The sequence below is a fragment of the Mesoplodon mirus genome, assembly GCF_964341445.2.
Source record: "Mesoplodon mirus genome assembly, chromosome: 20".
Lineage (NCBI taxonomy): Eukaryota > Metazoa > Chordata > Mammalia > Artiodactyla > Ziphiidae > Mesoplodon > Mesoplodon mirus.
In genome coordinates, this window is record NC_138996.1 from 27,879,898 (window position 1) to 27,896,570 (window position 16,673).

At 41.5% G+C, this 16,673-nt stretch overlaps 1 protein-coding gene across 2 annotated transcripts in view; it reads left to right on the forward strand.

The window, feature by feature from the left end:
* Positions 1-10,013: 10,013 nt before the first annotated feature.
* Positions 10,014-16,673, forward strand: part of CFAP97 (cilia and flagella associated protein 97) — a 33,666-nt gene continuing 27,006 nt past the window's right edge. The window contains exon 1 of one of the 2 annotated variants that reach the window (XM_082608356.1): positions 10,014-10,107. The gene's annotated coding sequence lies outside the window, so the exon portion shown is untranslated. Of the gene's footprint in view, positions 10,210-16,673 lie in introns of both variants that reach the window. The other variant, XM_082608357.1, reaches the window with a different exon arrangement.

The following is a 16,673-nucleotide window of genomic DNA, read 5'->3' on the forward strand; positions in this document are numbered from 1 at the left end:
CCGCTCCCGCCGCTCTGGAGGCAGGGGGAGTCCGCGCTCATGCCCTCGCCGGCGGCCCACCGAGGGAACGGCTCTAGGAGACGCCGCCGAGCTCCTCTCCGCGACCCCTCAGCGCCGCCACGCGGCGCCAGGCCCTCAGCTGCCCGGCCGGGCGTGCCCAGGTAGCCGGACCCGGCTGGGACTCGAGCCGACCGGGTGGGGGCGGGGACGGGGACGGGGGCGGCCGTGGAGTGCGTGTCAGAAGGGGGTGGAGAGTCACAGCGGCCGGCTGAGAGACAGCTGGGAGGTGCCCAGCCCCGCCTCGCGCCGCGCCGCCCGGCCGCCCACCCGCGGTGCGGGGGCGGGGTCCGACCCGCCGCTTCCCCGAGAAGGGGCGCCGCCAATCCTGGCGAAAACTGCTTCCCTCCGCTCCTCCCCGCCCCTCCCCCAGGATACCGTCTGTTGATGGAAATTTTTGCTGCAGGTGTCAGAAGCATTTGTAATTCTCGAGCTCAGGTGATCCCTTAATCCTCTCCTCGCTCATCACTGACAAGTAACCTCCTCGCGTGCTTACAGCCCGCAAAATTTCTGTGCCGTTTGCACCTGCTATTTAAATAGACAACCGTCCCTGATCCTCACTTTTAACACGGTTCTCCTAACCACCTTCCCTTTCCCACGCAGCCGCCTCAGGAACGGAATCAGGCAAGTGTGGAGCAGTAGATGAAGCTTGGAATTCCTACTTACGGAAAGGCCCAAAAAAGTCTGCCTGGTGCCAGAGGGTGTGCACAGCTGCCATAGTCACTGGCTCCAAGTCCCTGTATTTTTGTCGCCAACGATTCAGTACAAATGCTACGACCCACGCAAGTGAAAGTAGTCCAAATAATTTTGAGAGTACATATTTTCTTCTATCATGGTCCCAGCGTTAATATACAGATAATGCTTACTGCGAAGACGCCAACATGTGAAATACTAGAAATTAGGAACGCCAGCAAAGCAGCAGATGTATCTTTAATGAATAAAGGAATTCTAAAGACGTTAATGATAATTTAAAAGGGGGTGATAGAGAGGGCAAATCAACAACAGAAAGGGGAAGAAAGGGAAAGGGAGGTAAACAGATGAGAGAAGCCGTGAAGGATACGGGAAAACACTAAAAAGCAAAAGCCCAGAACTCTCTCCATCCAGCAGTCAAGAAGAATTTCAACAGTTTGAAAGCGCTATTGTTTCCCAATAAATTGAGTTATGTCCTGCTTCCCAGGAAACATAGTTAGGAAAAGTAAGCATTAAAATATATTTTCAAATACTGTGACTCTACTGGGTTTTTCTATAACGAATATCTGTCGTTTCAACAGAGGAAAAAAATACAACATTCATACAAAGTAAACTATTTAGAGGATATTTATTCTTTTAAAACAAAGTATTATCGAAGAGGTTATTAATCAAAAGAAGAAACACCAGTGTCCATAGACATACACAGCCCACCCATGTATTCACATCATTGTAATAAATTTTCCTGGAATGGCATGGATTTCAAGTGGGAGATGAAGTAGGAGGTCTAAAAAAAATTAGCCCTAATATTAAGCTCTAACAAAACTGTAGAAATGAATTATTTTATGTACCTATATAAAAATAAATGTTCACGTTTGTCATTTTTTAAAAGTTTATTGTTTTTAATATCAGTATTCATGGACCACTCTATTCTTATTCCTTGTAAGTCAAAGACAAGGAGATAATGAGTGCCTTAGGCTAGATGTGACTTTGCCATGCCTAGGTAATTACAGGTGAAGACATCAAAAGAAGTTACCACCTTCCTGTCCTCCTTGTCTTCTCTTTTTTAGTTTTAAATAAAGCAGTGTAACTGATTTTGAAGGAGCACTTTTGCCTCTAAAATAGTTAATGTTCATCCCACTGGGGCTCCTCAAAGTATACCTACAATTCCAAATTATTTCAAATAAAGCATGGTAGCCTGTTATTACCAACACTCATATCCATATTTTTTTTATCATTTACATGCCTGGGACAGTGGGCTGTGGGCTTTACATACTTTATATATATTTAAAGTTTTCCAAAATATGGGTTTACCATAGTTGACAATAATAACTAACTGAGCACCTACTGTGTCAGATACTGTTCTAAACACTAGACATGCTTCATTTAATCTTCACAACAACCCCTAGAATGTTATCTCCATCTACCCATGAGGAAACAGGCACAGAAGGTAAAATAAATTGCTTAATGTTTCAAAGCTAATAAATATCAGAGCTAGGATTTGGTTATCCACCCTGATGTGGTCTGGCTCTAGAGCTTGTGCATTTAAGCACTATGCCATGGTGCTTCATAAAAACTCCATCTCGTTTCATCATCCCATATTCCAAAGGAGAAAAAACAGGGTTTAAATCCATGAGCTTAGTACCTGTATTCCATGCTTTTAAAAGTGTTTAGTTCTGTTGCTTTGTGAGTATGGCTCGTATCTTAGCCAGCCCCCTGACAAGTGCAAAGTGATTTATAATAATCACTAAAGTCAGTAAAACCACAATCAGTAAAGGGGAAACTATCTTTTATTGGGAGCCCTGGTCTGTAACTCTTAAGACCATGATCTTTCCAACACACCTGTATATTGTTGCCAGGAATGCAGATCTGGAGAAATGTACACTCGTGGTCAGAAAACTTCCTTAAAGTATATGTCGTATTGCTAAGTCAGCACTGACAATTCAAACATTTACTTAACAACTAGTAGTTGGGTTTCTACCCTGTGCAAGGTCTGAGGAACACTGAGAGGTGGTACGATATACAAGGGAGTGCCTGGGATCAGGAGGTATTGAGGGAGAAGTCAGGTATTAAATTAGAATCCGGTGTTCCCTCCCAGAAGTCGGTGTTGAGTCCTACCAGGTCTAAGTTAAAGACAAAATTAAGTAGAGATGCCTTATTTATATTCCTTATGGCCAGCATATTCTGACGGGTTATGATTAAATGCTCCACAGGCTATCTTCATTATTCTCTTATGTAAGATGGGAATGGTGTCTGTCTGAACTCACTGGGATATTATAAGGACAAATTAAGTGAAAAATTGACATTTAAAATATTAGATAGTGTAAATAGGTAGACAACACCCAATCTCTGTCAAAATATGTGATGCATCTTCCTCTTCACTGTTTAGTATATTTCTCCTTAAACCCCCTGGCTCTCCTTGAAGGTAACCACAGGATTAGAGAGAAAACCACGGGATTAGAGAGAAAACCACAGTATTTGCCTTTGACCACTTTGGGTAAAATTGTGAATAGGTATTAACATGAATCAAAAGACCTAGGTATCATTATAGTTTCTCCTACTGATTCACTGCAAGACCCTAACAGGTCCGTTAACCTCTCTTTTCTGTAACTTTCAAGCAGAGTGTGGTTTACAGAAAATACACATATAAGTATGGCCAAACTTCAAAAAGTAAAAGTGAAAAAATTATAAAATACTTTAAAAACAAATAGTAGGGCTTCCCTGGTGGTGCAGTGGTTAAGAATCTGCCTGCCAATGCAGGGGACACGGGTTCAAGCCCTGGTCCGGAAAGATCCCACATGCCACAGAGCAACTAAGCCCATGCACCACAACTACTGAGCCTGCGCTCTAGGGCCCGCGAGCCACAACTACTGAGCCCGCGCCTGGAGCCCATGCTCTGCAACGAGACGCCACCGCAATGAGAAGCCCACGCACCGCAACAAGGAGTGGCCCCTGCTCACAGCAGCTAGAGAAAGCCCGCGAGCAGCAACGAAGACGCAATGCAGCCAAAAAAATAAAATAAAATAACTAAAATAAATGAATTTATTAAAAAAATAGTAGACTGTTAAAGCTTAAAGGAAACATACTGCAGCATTTTGAAGAGGAAGATGAATCTCTGAACAAAATTTTAGAACATAGATATATAAATTATGCTGAGTGGGGCTCCTTATTAGTAAGTAAAAATATTCATATTGGGAAAGTTTCAGGCAGAAGTGTCTTTGTATTAATCTTCAAAGAGAAAGAATTACAAAGGAAAGTACTGTAAACTAAATTAGCTGGTATCAAGATAAAGAATTGACAAGGGTAGATCACAAAAAAAAAGGATAATTTCAATTTACTAAAGTTTTACCTGAAATTTAGAGAAACAGAGTATGTCAATTATCTGCTGTTGTATAACAAACTACCACCAAATAAAAACCATTTTATTTGCTTATGATTTTGTAGGCCAGCAATTGGGCTGGGGTCATTGGGCAGTTCTGTTCTTCTTGCCTGGGTCACTAACAATGCTGTGATCTCCTGGGGCGTAAGCTGGGGCTGCTCGGGCTATGGGGCCTCCATTGAGATGGTTTGTCTCTGCTCCCTTTGTTCTTATCCTCCAAGAGGTAGCTTGGGCTTCTTCCCATGGCAATCTCAGAGATGTGATATATACTTCAAGTTCTTTTTAAGCTTTCGCTCGTGTTACGTTTGCTAACATCCCATTGGCCAAAGCAAATCATATGACCCAACCAGGAGTTAAATAGGAGAGGGGGCCTATGCGTGGATTTAAACATTGGGAGGTGTAATTCATTGGTTCCATTACTTTAACAACCCACCACAATTTGACAGAATATACTAATCAGTTTTTGGTGGATCATCCGGCTGGTCACCAAAATCAGTAGCATCTAAGGACTTATCCCTCAAACATGTTAAAGTTCACATTTCTTGTTCCTGTTCTTGTTCGTAATCTGCTTCCATCTACCTATGAGATAGAGAAAAGGGCCTGGATAAGGATAGGGACATAGGAGGCAGTGGTACAACTATGTTTGTCAGCTGGAAGTTTGGTGATGTAGCCGTTAGCTTTCTTTTACCCTAACATATTCAAGCTATGAAACACAAAGCATAAAAGAAAATTCTAAGCGCATTTAGATTTTGATATCCAGTATTATTGGACAGCAGATTATAGAGAAAGAAAACAAATTGTTTACTTTTTATCTAATTTCTCCAAAATATATGCACGCTGAAAAACTTTGAACTGACTTATATGCTGTTTCATATTTGTCATGAGTAGAATAAAATATAAAGTAGGCAGTGCACAATTATTACACGTACTTGCATAAATTAGGAAAGGATCTTGAATATTTTAAGATTAACACTATGCATTTAAGATTATATAAAGCTTTTATACACTATCTAAAAGAAGTCAGTGTCTCTGATTTGTCATTTATTTGCTATAGGAAAGAGAACATATTTTGGGGAAGTAAAAATTAGTATTAGAGAATTAATCACAGTTCAGAACAGGGGTTGGCACAGAGTAGGCCCTTAATTTAAATATTTTTCAATGAATAAATGTTATCCTTCTAGGAAAATATATCTAGAATAATTGAACAGACAAAATAACAGTAATCAAAATGTTTCATATTTGAACAGGAACTTTAACTTTCAGAAATCCTTTTTAAAACATATGTTTCTCACTACAACTCTATAAAGGAATATAGAGTTAAATATTAAAATCCCATTTTGCAGATGAGGGAACTGAGGTTCAAAGAAGTTACATGACTTGCCCAAAATCACATAGCTAGTTGGTGGTAGGACCTAAATGATAGGATTCTCCTTCGTTATGCTATCCTTCAAATATAATAGTTAAAAGTAATGTCAAAGGACAAAACAAACTGCTTTCTACATTACATGAAAATGTCCTTACAAAACCAATACAATAATAATGGCATTCATTTGGCTTTTTTCCTGGCCACACCACACGGCATGTGGGATCTTAGTTCCCTGACCAGGGATCCAAACCACACCCCCTGCATTGGACTGCCAGGGAATTCCATACTTAAAATAGATTGTATTTTAAACAGATTGTAAACTTCTGAAAGGCAGTACATGACTTCTAGTCATTCTCTCACTCAGTCCAAAAATATTAGCCAGGGGCTTTGCTAGAAAGTAGCATAAAATACGGTCTCTGTCCTTGAAGAGCTCACAGTCTAATTGGGGTTGGGGGGGGAGGAAAAAGGGGGTGGGGAAGGGAGGCATAAAGCAATGTAATACATATTATAAGAAAGGTATTACCGAGGGTGACAAGAGGAGAGCTATTTCTGCTTTGTGGGAGTTAAGGAAATTTCAAATGTTACCTTTCCTGGGAATCTAAGTCATTTTGCTCTCTGAATTTCTTCTATTTATTATAGCATTTAGGTATGTTGAACTAACCTTTTAGATACTCAAAAGATATGGGACTACACTACACAATTTTTAAGTTGGTTTATAAACTTTAACACAGTAAATATTTCACCCTTCAAAACTTGATTCCTAAATTTAAAAAACAAAAGTCTTTCAATAGGTGTACATTTGCTCATAACCTAAAGGAAGTTTAGCGTAGTGAAAAAACTGCCAGATAAAATGGAAGAGTCTTTTAATAGCTCTCTATAGAAATAGTCAAGCCTATATTGTTTCGGGAGGTTTACAAATAAGTGAGGAACAATTTTTAAAAAGGACAGGAGGGATAATATTTATATCTCTTCTGACAATAGAGTCCAGATTCAGTGAATTTGGGGAAAGACCTTTTTTCACCTATGAGTTGATGACCTCATATGAACTATGAAGAGGAACAAAGCAAATAAAATCTCTGTCATGAAGGAGCTTATTTACAATATAGTTCATTGGTTCATTCATTCAATATAGATGCTTCTTCAGGAAAAGAAAATCAGGGAAAGGGCAAAACTTACAAATTCATAGCACAGAAAAGAGCCAAAATTAAAGCTTGAGATATAATAATCTTATTTTTTATCATGGTAAAGTATACACAAAATTTACAATTTTAGTCATTTTTAATATAATTCAGTGGCATTAATGCTTTCATATTGTTGCACAACATCACCACTATCCACCTCCAGAATATTTTTGTCATTGCGTACTGAAACTCTGTACCCATTAAACAATAACTCCCCATTCCCTTCTCCCCTTGGGAATTTCTACCCTAATTTCTGTTGCTATGACTTGTCTACTTTAGATACCTCATGTAAGTGGAATCATATATTTGTCCTTTCCTGTCTAGCTTCTTTAATTTAGTGTAATGTTTTCAAGGTTCATCCATGTTGTAGCATGTGTCAGAATTTTGTTACTTTTGTTTGTTTGTTTGTTTGTTTGCGGTATGTGGGACTCTCACTGTTGTGGCCTCCGCCATTGCGGAGCACAGGCTGCGGACGCGCAGGCTTAGAGGTCTTGGCTCACAAGCCTAGCCGCTCCACGGCATGTGGGATCCTCCCAGACTGAGGCACGAACCCGCGTTCTCTGCATCAGCAGGTGGACTCTCAACCACTGCGCCACCAGGGAAGCCCCAGAATCTTGTTACTTTTTATGGCTGAATATTTCATTACTTGTATATACCACATTTTGTTTATCCAGTCATCTGTTGATGGACATTTGGGTTGCTTCCATCTTTTGGAAGCATTATTGTGAATAATGCTGCTCTGAATATGGGTGTATAAATATCTCTTTGAGACTCTGCTTTCAATTCTTCTGGGTATACATCCAGAAGTGAAATTGCTAGGTCAGATGGTAATTCTGTGTTCAATTTTTTGAGGAACTGCCATAGTTTTCCACAGCAGCAACATCATTTTACATTCCCAGGAGCAATATGCACAAGGGTTCCTATCTCTCCCCATCTTTGCCAACCCTTGTTATTTTCTGTTTATTTTGTTTTGTTTTAATAGCCATCCCAGTGTGTGCGAGGTGATATCTCATGGTTTTTTTTTTAATATAAATATATTTATTTCAATCTCTTTCCAGCTGTTAACCAGTATATGTGTAGGTTTATTAAGGGATATAAGAAACACTTTTAATTTTATTTATTTATTTTATTTTTGGCTGTGTTGGGTCTTCGTTTCTGTGCGAGGGCTTTCTCTAGTTGCGGCAAGCGGGGGCCACTCTTCATCACGGTGCACGGGCCTCTCACTGTCACGGCCTCTCTTGTTGCGGAGCACAGGCTCCAGACACGCAGGCTCAGTAGTGTGGCTCACGGGCCTAGTTGCTCCGCAGCATGTGGGACCTTCCCAGACCAGGGCTCGAACCCCTGTCCCCTGCATTGGCAGGCAGATTCTCAACCACTGCGCCACCAGGGAAGCCCTCTCATGGTTTTAATTTGCATTTCCCTAATGATTAATGATATTGAATACCTTTCCATGTGCTTATTGGCCATCTTCTTTGGAGAAATGGCTATTCAACTCCTTTGTATAATAAACTTCTGACCACAGGGTAGACAACCATCCCTGGAAAATGGTGTCAGCATAGTTTTTTCAAGCAAAATTAAGTGAAATTCTTCCTTTTAGCCTCCTAAAACGACAGAGAAATGATTCTCTGTGCTTGTTGGTAGTTACGACCAATAAGCACGAAATGCATAATGAAGAACAAAAATGGAACCAATTCCTTAATGAGACTCCCTAGGATATGGCTAACCAGGAGTTCCTTTCCCTATACTTTCATGTAAAAAATATTGGGTACCTATTGTATTAATTTCCTGTTGCTGCCGTAACAAATTACTACAAACTTAGCAGTTTAAAACAACACAAATTTATTCTCTTACCTTTCTGGAGGTCAAAATCTAAAATCAAGGTATGGGCTGGGCTGCATTTCTTCTGGAGGCTTCAGGGGGAGAATCCCCTTTCTTCCTTTTGTCAGCTTCCAGATGTGCCTTCAATTCTTGGCTCACGGCCCCTTACTCCGACCTCTTGCTGCTTTTTTCTAAAAAAATTTTTTTTAACCCAGTTTTATTGAGGTATAATTGACATATAACATTAAGGTGTACAACAAAATGATTTATGTACATATTACGAAATGATCACTGCAAGTCTTGTTAACGTTGATTACACATATATACACATTTCTTTTCCTTAGGATGAAAACTTTTAAGTTCTTTCAGCTACTATCAAATATACAAGAGGGTATTAACTATAGTCACCATGCTGTGTATTACAACCTCTTACTTCTAGTGCCATGTCTTTTATTACTGACCCCGAATTTCTTGCCTCCCCTCTTATAAGGACCCTTATGATTACATTGAGCTCACCTGGGATAACCTAGGTTGATTTTCCCATCTGAAGATCCTTAATCACAAAGTCCCTTTTGCCATGTAAAGCATCATATTCACAGGTTTGGGAATAGGAGGTGGGCATCTATGGGGCACCATTGTTCTACTGCACCTACTATGTGCCTGCGAGTTCAAAAGCGAAAAATTGCTGCATTCAATACATTGGACAGAAATCGTTTTTCTTCAACTTTTAAAAAATTGATTATTTATTTTTGGCTGTGTTGGGTTTTCGTTTCCGTGCCAGGCAAGCAGGGGCCACTCTTCATCACGGTGCGCGGGCTTCTACTTGTTGCAGAGCACAGGCTCCAAACGCGCAGGCTCAGCAGTTGTGGCTCACGGGCCTAGCTGCTCCGCGGCATGTGGGATCTTCCCAGAGCAGGGCTCGAACACCTTGTCCCCTGCGTTGGCAGGAAGATTCTCAACCACTGCGCCACCAGGGAAGCTCAGCCCCTCCTACATTGTTTTAACTACCCATCTCATTTACCAGTAGTCAGAGGACTTTCTAATGTGTTAGCAGCCCCTGGCCCATAAAGCTAACTAATTCTTTGAACTGAACTTTGCTGATAGAAGTAATCACAGACACAGCCGCCTCCGTATTATTATCATTGCTGCTGTTCAGGTACAAGATAATTAAAGCAGCTTTCCCCATGACATCAGCCACTGCAACAACTAGGTCTCCCCGCACTGCGGTTAACAGCCGAGAGGCAGCAGCAGTTAACACCCTGGCGGGGCACCGGGCAGCCGAGGGCGCGGAGATCACTCTCTTTCCGCATCCCTTGCCATTCGAGAGGAGGGGTCGTCGGGCAGGCCTCGCGCCCCCCGCCGGCCGGAGCGGGGCCGGCCCGCCGCGCTCTGTAACGCCCGCCGCGAGGAGCGGCGCCGCGCAGGGCCTCTGGCACCGCCCCGTTCCCACAGGACTCGCCGCGTCCCCCTGCGACCTCTTTTCCCGTTCCGCTCTCTCCGCCTCCGGAAGCTCGAGCCGCCGCCAGGGCCGCGTGGAGGGGCTGCGGGAACGCGTGCGCGTGCGCGAGGCCGGAACGCCGCGGGCGGCGCTGGGCTGCTGAGGTGGTCGCGGTGCCCAGGTGAGCGGCGGGCGGGCTACCCTTCCTCCCCTCGCAGAGCCCCCTCCCCCCGTCCGGGATCCGTTTTCGTCTCCGGAGCCCAGGCCTCGGCGAGCACGCAGGGTCGCTATGCGGAAGACGGCGCGGGAGGTTAGGAAGGCGGGCCGGCCGGGCCCCCAGCCCTGCGCCCCGCCTCCTCTGCGGCCAGGGCAGACCCTCGGACGGCGGATGTAACCGCGGAGGCGTCCGGGCCGGCGGGACCACGGGGCCCGCAGCCCGCAGCCCTAGCCGGCCGCGGTGGGACGGCCCGGCCTGCCCTGCAGCGCGTTCGCGGGCGGCTTGGGGGTCGGGGTCGGCCGGGAATTTAAGACGTGGTCGCGACCGGAATCCCGGCTCAGGTCACCGCCGCCCACCCCGGGGACTTGACCCTGACCCCTGAGGCGGGAGGGGGATGTCAGTTATTATCCGCTACTTAGCGGGATCAGGAGGGGGTCATGTAAGGAACCTGAGTTCCTGGAATACAGGTGTTTACGTTGGCCCGAGATTTTCGTGTACCCAATCGGTTACCTTCTTTGGACCAAATCATATGTCAAACTACAGAAATGTAATGTCACAGTATCAAAATAGCAGTTAAAAATGCCAGATTCCTATTTGTGTGTTTTCTCGATGTAACGTGAAAACATCAGTATTTCTATTGCTGGTTCTGCAGGGGCTGTACAAATTGTGTGTTCAAGTGATTCCCGGGCACCTTTGGCAAGTACTTGTCCTCACTGAGCACGAGAACGGTTATTGCAGCCTGATGAACTGTCAGTTGATTTGAATCTCACTAACTTTGAAGTGAATGTTATCAAAAGGATTGCTTAGTGGGACAGTTGGATAATTTTTCCGTTAATTAAATCACCTGAATGTTTAAGTCCTTACAATAACCGGTCTGTTGGATGCTATGAACCTAAACTTAAACCTGAACTTAAACCTGAAAAGTCTCCCAGGCAATGGGCTATGCACCCCTCTCATGAACTGTGACCACTTAGGGAGACAGATGCTTACACCTACTGGGGACTACAGGGACCTTGTAAATGCAGATAAGGGGATAGTTGATTCCGGTGTGTGTGAGAGGGGGGTGATGAGGGACAGCTGTAGGAAACTAGCTCAGGTGAAAGAGGTGATTTTTGTGCTTACATAACCGGCTAGCAAAGAGCAGAACCAGGGCCCAGCCTTAAATCTCCTAACTCCAAACTCCTTCATCAGATAAACATTCTTTGAATGTCTAGTATTTGTCAGGTCCTCCTTTAGGCACTAGGATATAAAGATGAGCAAGATACCAGGAGTTCCCAGTCTGGTAAGACCGGAAAGGCGGGAAACAGCTTTGAAAAACAGGGATTTCAAAGAAGGATCTGTAATCATTTGGCTTACGGTTAGACTTTGGGATTTAGACCTAGTTCATGTTAGGGTGGGGAAAGGTCATAGCCTCCAAATTTATAAATTCCCTCTGCAGCATCCCAGCAAACGGCCATCCAGTCTTTGCTCCAACATTATCTAGTGACTTACGGCTCCTAATTTTAGAAGGCAGCCCATTCCATTTTTCAGCAATTCTAATGTTAAACTCAGAACAGCTTTCCTATGCACTCCATCTGTTGATGCAAGTTCTACCTCTGGAGCTACAAATAGTAGCTCTCAAGTCTGTTTCATATCCCAGTCCTTCAAGTATCTGAACACACCCTTTCGCTTAGTCATTTCTTTTATTCCTGTGAGCCCTTGGTCTGTAAACCAATTAATCATAACTTCAGTTCTAGACTCTTCACCATAGCACCCAGGGCTAAGTGCTTCATTCAAAAAGATGTTGCGGAAAAACCTGAATGAGCTTTTTGGCCAACCCAGTGGTTTGACCAAGGAGAATGTAATGCAAGTTGTCCTACACTGTATGTTGCTACCCCAGCTTTAATGACTTCCAGAAATGTCACTCTCCTTGCCAGAAATACCTTTGGAATTCAGTACTCTCTTTGGAAAGGGGGTTGGGTCCCAAGCTCAGCTTGGGATAGAGTCACAAGTTAATTCAAAGTTCTGAATTCTTATTACCTAGGTTAACAATTTACCTAAGGTGACTGGTTTATTTAATTTGCAATGGCAATGAAATTTGTTCCAGATTACTTTGTTAGAGGAAAACTGCTACACAGCAAATATATCTAGTAAAATGTGTGGCAAACACTGGCATATGTATCTAATTTTAACTGTACAGACCACCCTTTTTTGCAAAGAACTGTTTCTAAAGCTCTATTGCTAAACAAGTCCCATTTCCCTTAAAAATCCCTGGGAGGGGAGGGTCTTCTTATCTTGCCCACTGTTTACCATCAAATAAATAATAGATATCACAACAATGTGTTTTAAAGTTCAAAAAAGGAAGTCTCAGTCCCTAGCCTTTTGGAAGGACCCTACTTTGAAGCAGAGTAGAACAGTGGTTAGTAGCATGATCCTCAAGACAGCCTGCTTTAGAATCTTGGCTGTGCCGCTTCTTAGCTGTATGGCTTCGGGCAAGTTCTTGGTCTGCTTCAGCTTCCTCTCTGCCAGATGGGAGGGATGAAATCTCTTAAAGTTACTGTAGAGATTCAATGAGTTAATACTTGTAATGCATTTAGAACAATGCTAACATGTAAGTACTCGATACTTCTGGCTGTTGGTAGTAGTAGAATAACAGCAGAAGTACAAGTGAGACTTACTTCTGTTAGTCATTTTATTTCCATAGAAATGTAAACAAGTTTTGCAGAGGGATGGAAGTTGGCATGATTTGGATGATTAGCTTTTTAAAAGATTTGCTTTTTAAACTGGCTAGGAAGATTTGTGCTCTGGGCTGTGCTATGAAACCATTCGCTTTGAAATTTTTAAGAAACTTGTAAAAAAATTTCTTGAGTCCTAAAGGCAGCATTAACCATGGGAAAAACAGTAACCACAGCTCTTTTACTCCAGCCCTTGACATTTTGGATTAAAGGGTGAATTATCTTACAAAAAAGGCTGACTTTGGGGAGAATTTAATGACTGTTAATAAGAGCTGTCCATCATTCAGTAGCTGACTTGATTTGTTGTTTTTCTGTTTGAACTCAGGTGGGCAGAATTGGATTGATAACGGTCAGTCGTACTCTTTAGGTCTGTGATGACCTGTAGTCACAGGCCTCTGCCCAGGTTCTTAACTTTTCTCCTTTGTCCACTTTCCCAGCCTCATTCCTTCCCCCGCTTATAGGCTCAGACTCTTAGATGTTTAATGTACGTCCTCCCGGCCCGTGCTGTAGAATTTTATTGATATGTTTGTGCCCTTGAGAATTTAGTTTTGTTTTGTGTGTGTGTGTGTGTGTGTTGTTTTTCATAATTGTATTGTCATTCATTTAATTCTTTTCTCTTGGTAAACATAATTTTTGTAGATCTCAGCTTATCCTTTTTGACTGATATATAATATATCATATACAACATTTTGCTTATCCATTTTCCTCTTACTAGACATTGAGTTTTTTCTAAGTCAGTGCTGTTACAAACAGGGCTGTGATGAACATCCTTGTACTTGTGCCCAGGAACACACAACTGGGAAGCATCAGAACCAAGTTTTGAGCCTGAGTGTCTGGCTCAGTTTGTTTTTTTTCACTGTGCAGACTCCCTGTCATCACTTACTTGCTTAGTTTATTGCATGAACACTATTACAATAACAGTGATGGAAATATTAAAAACGCAGCGGGATTGTTGATTTTTCAACTCTTCATTTTTGTTCTTTTTTCCCCTAGTTTTTGTTTAAATGTCTAAATTGTATTATTAACCTAAGATGGATAACAATTTTGTATTATGCATTTTTCATGCTGATAATAGCACCTAAATCAGGGGTCCACAAAATTTTTCATTAAAGGGGTCAGTTGGTAAATATTTTAGGCTTTGTGGGCCCTATGGTATCGGTCACAGCTACTTAACTCTGCAGGTGTAGTGGGAAAGCTGTCAGAGACAGTTCCTAAACCTGTGAGTGGGGCTGTGTCCCAATAAAACATTATTTACGAAACAAATGGTGGGCTGCATTTAGCCCAGGCACAGTAGTTTGCTGACCCCTGATTTAAATAATTATTTTAATGGATTCATAATATTCCTATATTCAAGTTTTTTTCTGTATTAAAAGAAATGCTGTAACGCTGAAGTCACAGCCACTAACCATCAAGGAAATGATCTCCCTAAGACTGAACATCAGAAAAGTAAAGAAGAAAATGACTGACTTAAAGATTGAGCCTGAAGCTGTGACCTGTGAATGTCACAGGGGTTAAGCAAAAGCATCATAACCTCTGGATGCCACACAAAGGAACAACAAACTTTGAGAACTTCAGAGCAGTAGCTGAGAGTGGTGCTAATGCCTTAGATTTGAACCACTTAAATCTCTCATTTAAGCTGAGTCTGATCAAAATAGGGGAGTTGTTAAAAAGAAAACTACAGGCTCCAGATGGAGTCACGTCTGCTGGGCCACCCCACCGAACCGGGGCTTCATACCTAACCTACTTGAAGCTTCAACCTCCCCCAGAAATGTAGTCTTAACCGGTCAGTCAGAAATGTTCTGGTCAGCACCAGTGAGGTAATCTGTCACAGGGCCCTGTCCATCCTCCAAAGGGAGATGAGGTAAACTGCCACACAGACCTCTTTCGTCCCCCATGGGTAGGTTACCTAAGCCTGAAATAGTCTTTTTTATATATGAGTTCCTTGTCTTGCCTTTAAAAACCTTAACCTTTCTGTAGCCCTTTGGAGCTCCCCTCTACTTTCTGGGTGGGGTGCTGTCTGATTCATGAATTGTTCAATAAAGCCAATTAGTTCTTTAAAATTTACTTGTTTGAATTTTTCTTTTTTTTAACATATGTAAAACCTTTGGGGAGAAGGCTTCCTTCTGTTGATTTGAATTTTAAAACATAAAGAGGGCATTAATCCGTGCTACGGGAAATAATATTTCTTGTATTTAATATTTATTAGGAATAAGTTTTAGTCTAATTTCTCCGAAATCTTTGAAGTCTACTTATATCTTATTTCAGTTTAAATATAATAATGTGTTCGAATTTTAAAACTCACTTGTACTTAATCCTCTCAATTTATCTTCATTTAGCTTAAATTTTCCTGAATACTGTATACCATTTGCAAACCTGCTTAATTAATGGCACGATTACAATTTTAGTATATTTGATTTTCTTAAGTACCTCAAACAGCTAACAAGACACACTTATAGATCTCACAAAGGAAACCTAAGTACTTAGATGTTTTTTATAAACCTAAGTCTAAACTTACTGATTTAATCAGATTCCCTTAAGTGTTTAAAAGTTGATTACAGTTAAATTTTTGCAAGTTTAATATATCAGAATCTCTTAAGTTTTTCAAAACTTTAACGGCAGAAACCTTAACCTATCATATTAATCTGTCACATTAGTGTTAATAGTATAAGTTTGGTTGCTTTTTAAATCATGTCTCTACTTACTTGTTTTTATAGATTGCAGGGTCACTTAAACAAAGGCTGCTGAGTATCATGGCTGATTTAGGATACAGATTACATAGTTTTTTATTGCTTGATGTAGTGTAACGGAATTAATCATGATTTGAATATAGTGAACCCATAATTGGATTGTTGGCTACATATTACTATTATTGGAATTTTGTATATACCTTTCCCTTGACATAGCTCATGTTATTTGCCTCTTTTGAATATCATTATCAACTAATGGCTTTCCACAGAATTCCTTTTTTATTTTTAAGTGTATTTTGTGTTTTTTTGTTCTTCAGTGCAGGATTCCAGCTTGGACAATGGAAGCCCCTTTAAACTGAATCCTTTGTTTTATTACCACTACTCTGGGCTTATTGTTTGTCTTTACCTCCAGAAATGGAATCAACTGCCTTCCAAAGGATCTTGGTTTTGGGGGGTGCTTTTAGTGGAGAATAGTATTAGAGAGGTCAAACTCTGAATTCTAGATTATTAGTGACAGATACTGTGACACTGCTGCGTAGACCCCTGTAATAAGAGAGAAAGAAAACTATGACTTTATACTGACGTTTCCAGTTTAATCCCAATTGCATGAAGTATTAAAATACTTTAAAATCAATTTTGATTTTTTACCTTAGTAGTACATGTATAAATTTACAGGTCAACTAACAGTTTAAGATTTATAACCAAAATAGTGGTCCCAGCACCACGTTAGCAGCAATTGCTTTGAACTTTTTAATCCATTTCTAATATTTAACTCCATGTGTCTAAATAATATGCCTTAATTTTTCCATTTTAGAAGCCTACTATCTCAGTAGATACTAAATCTCTCTTACGCTGGACTCCCTTTAGCACAGTGAGACATGCATACTTTCCCCTTTTTATTGTGGTTATGTAACAATAAGTGATTAAATATTCGGAAGTTTTTCCTCCGAGCTCCCTGTACTGTGTATACATGTGTCTTAGAGGTTTTGTTCCTCTTTAAGAAGGGACAAAGGGAGCTTTTACTTTTAATAGGAGTTATCTCCTGCTGCTCCCCCAGTGAGGGCAGTGAAGGAACAGAATAGGACAAAGACAAGTACTGAAACAGGGAAGTTTGTTAATCCCCATTGAA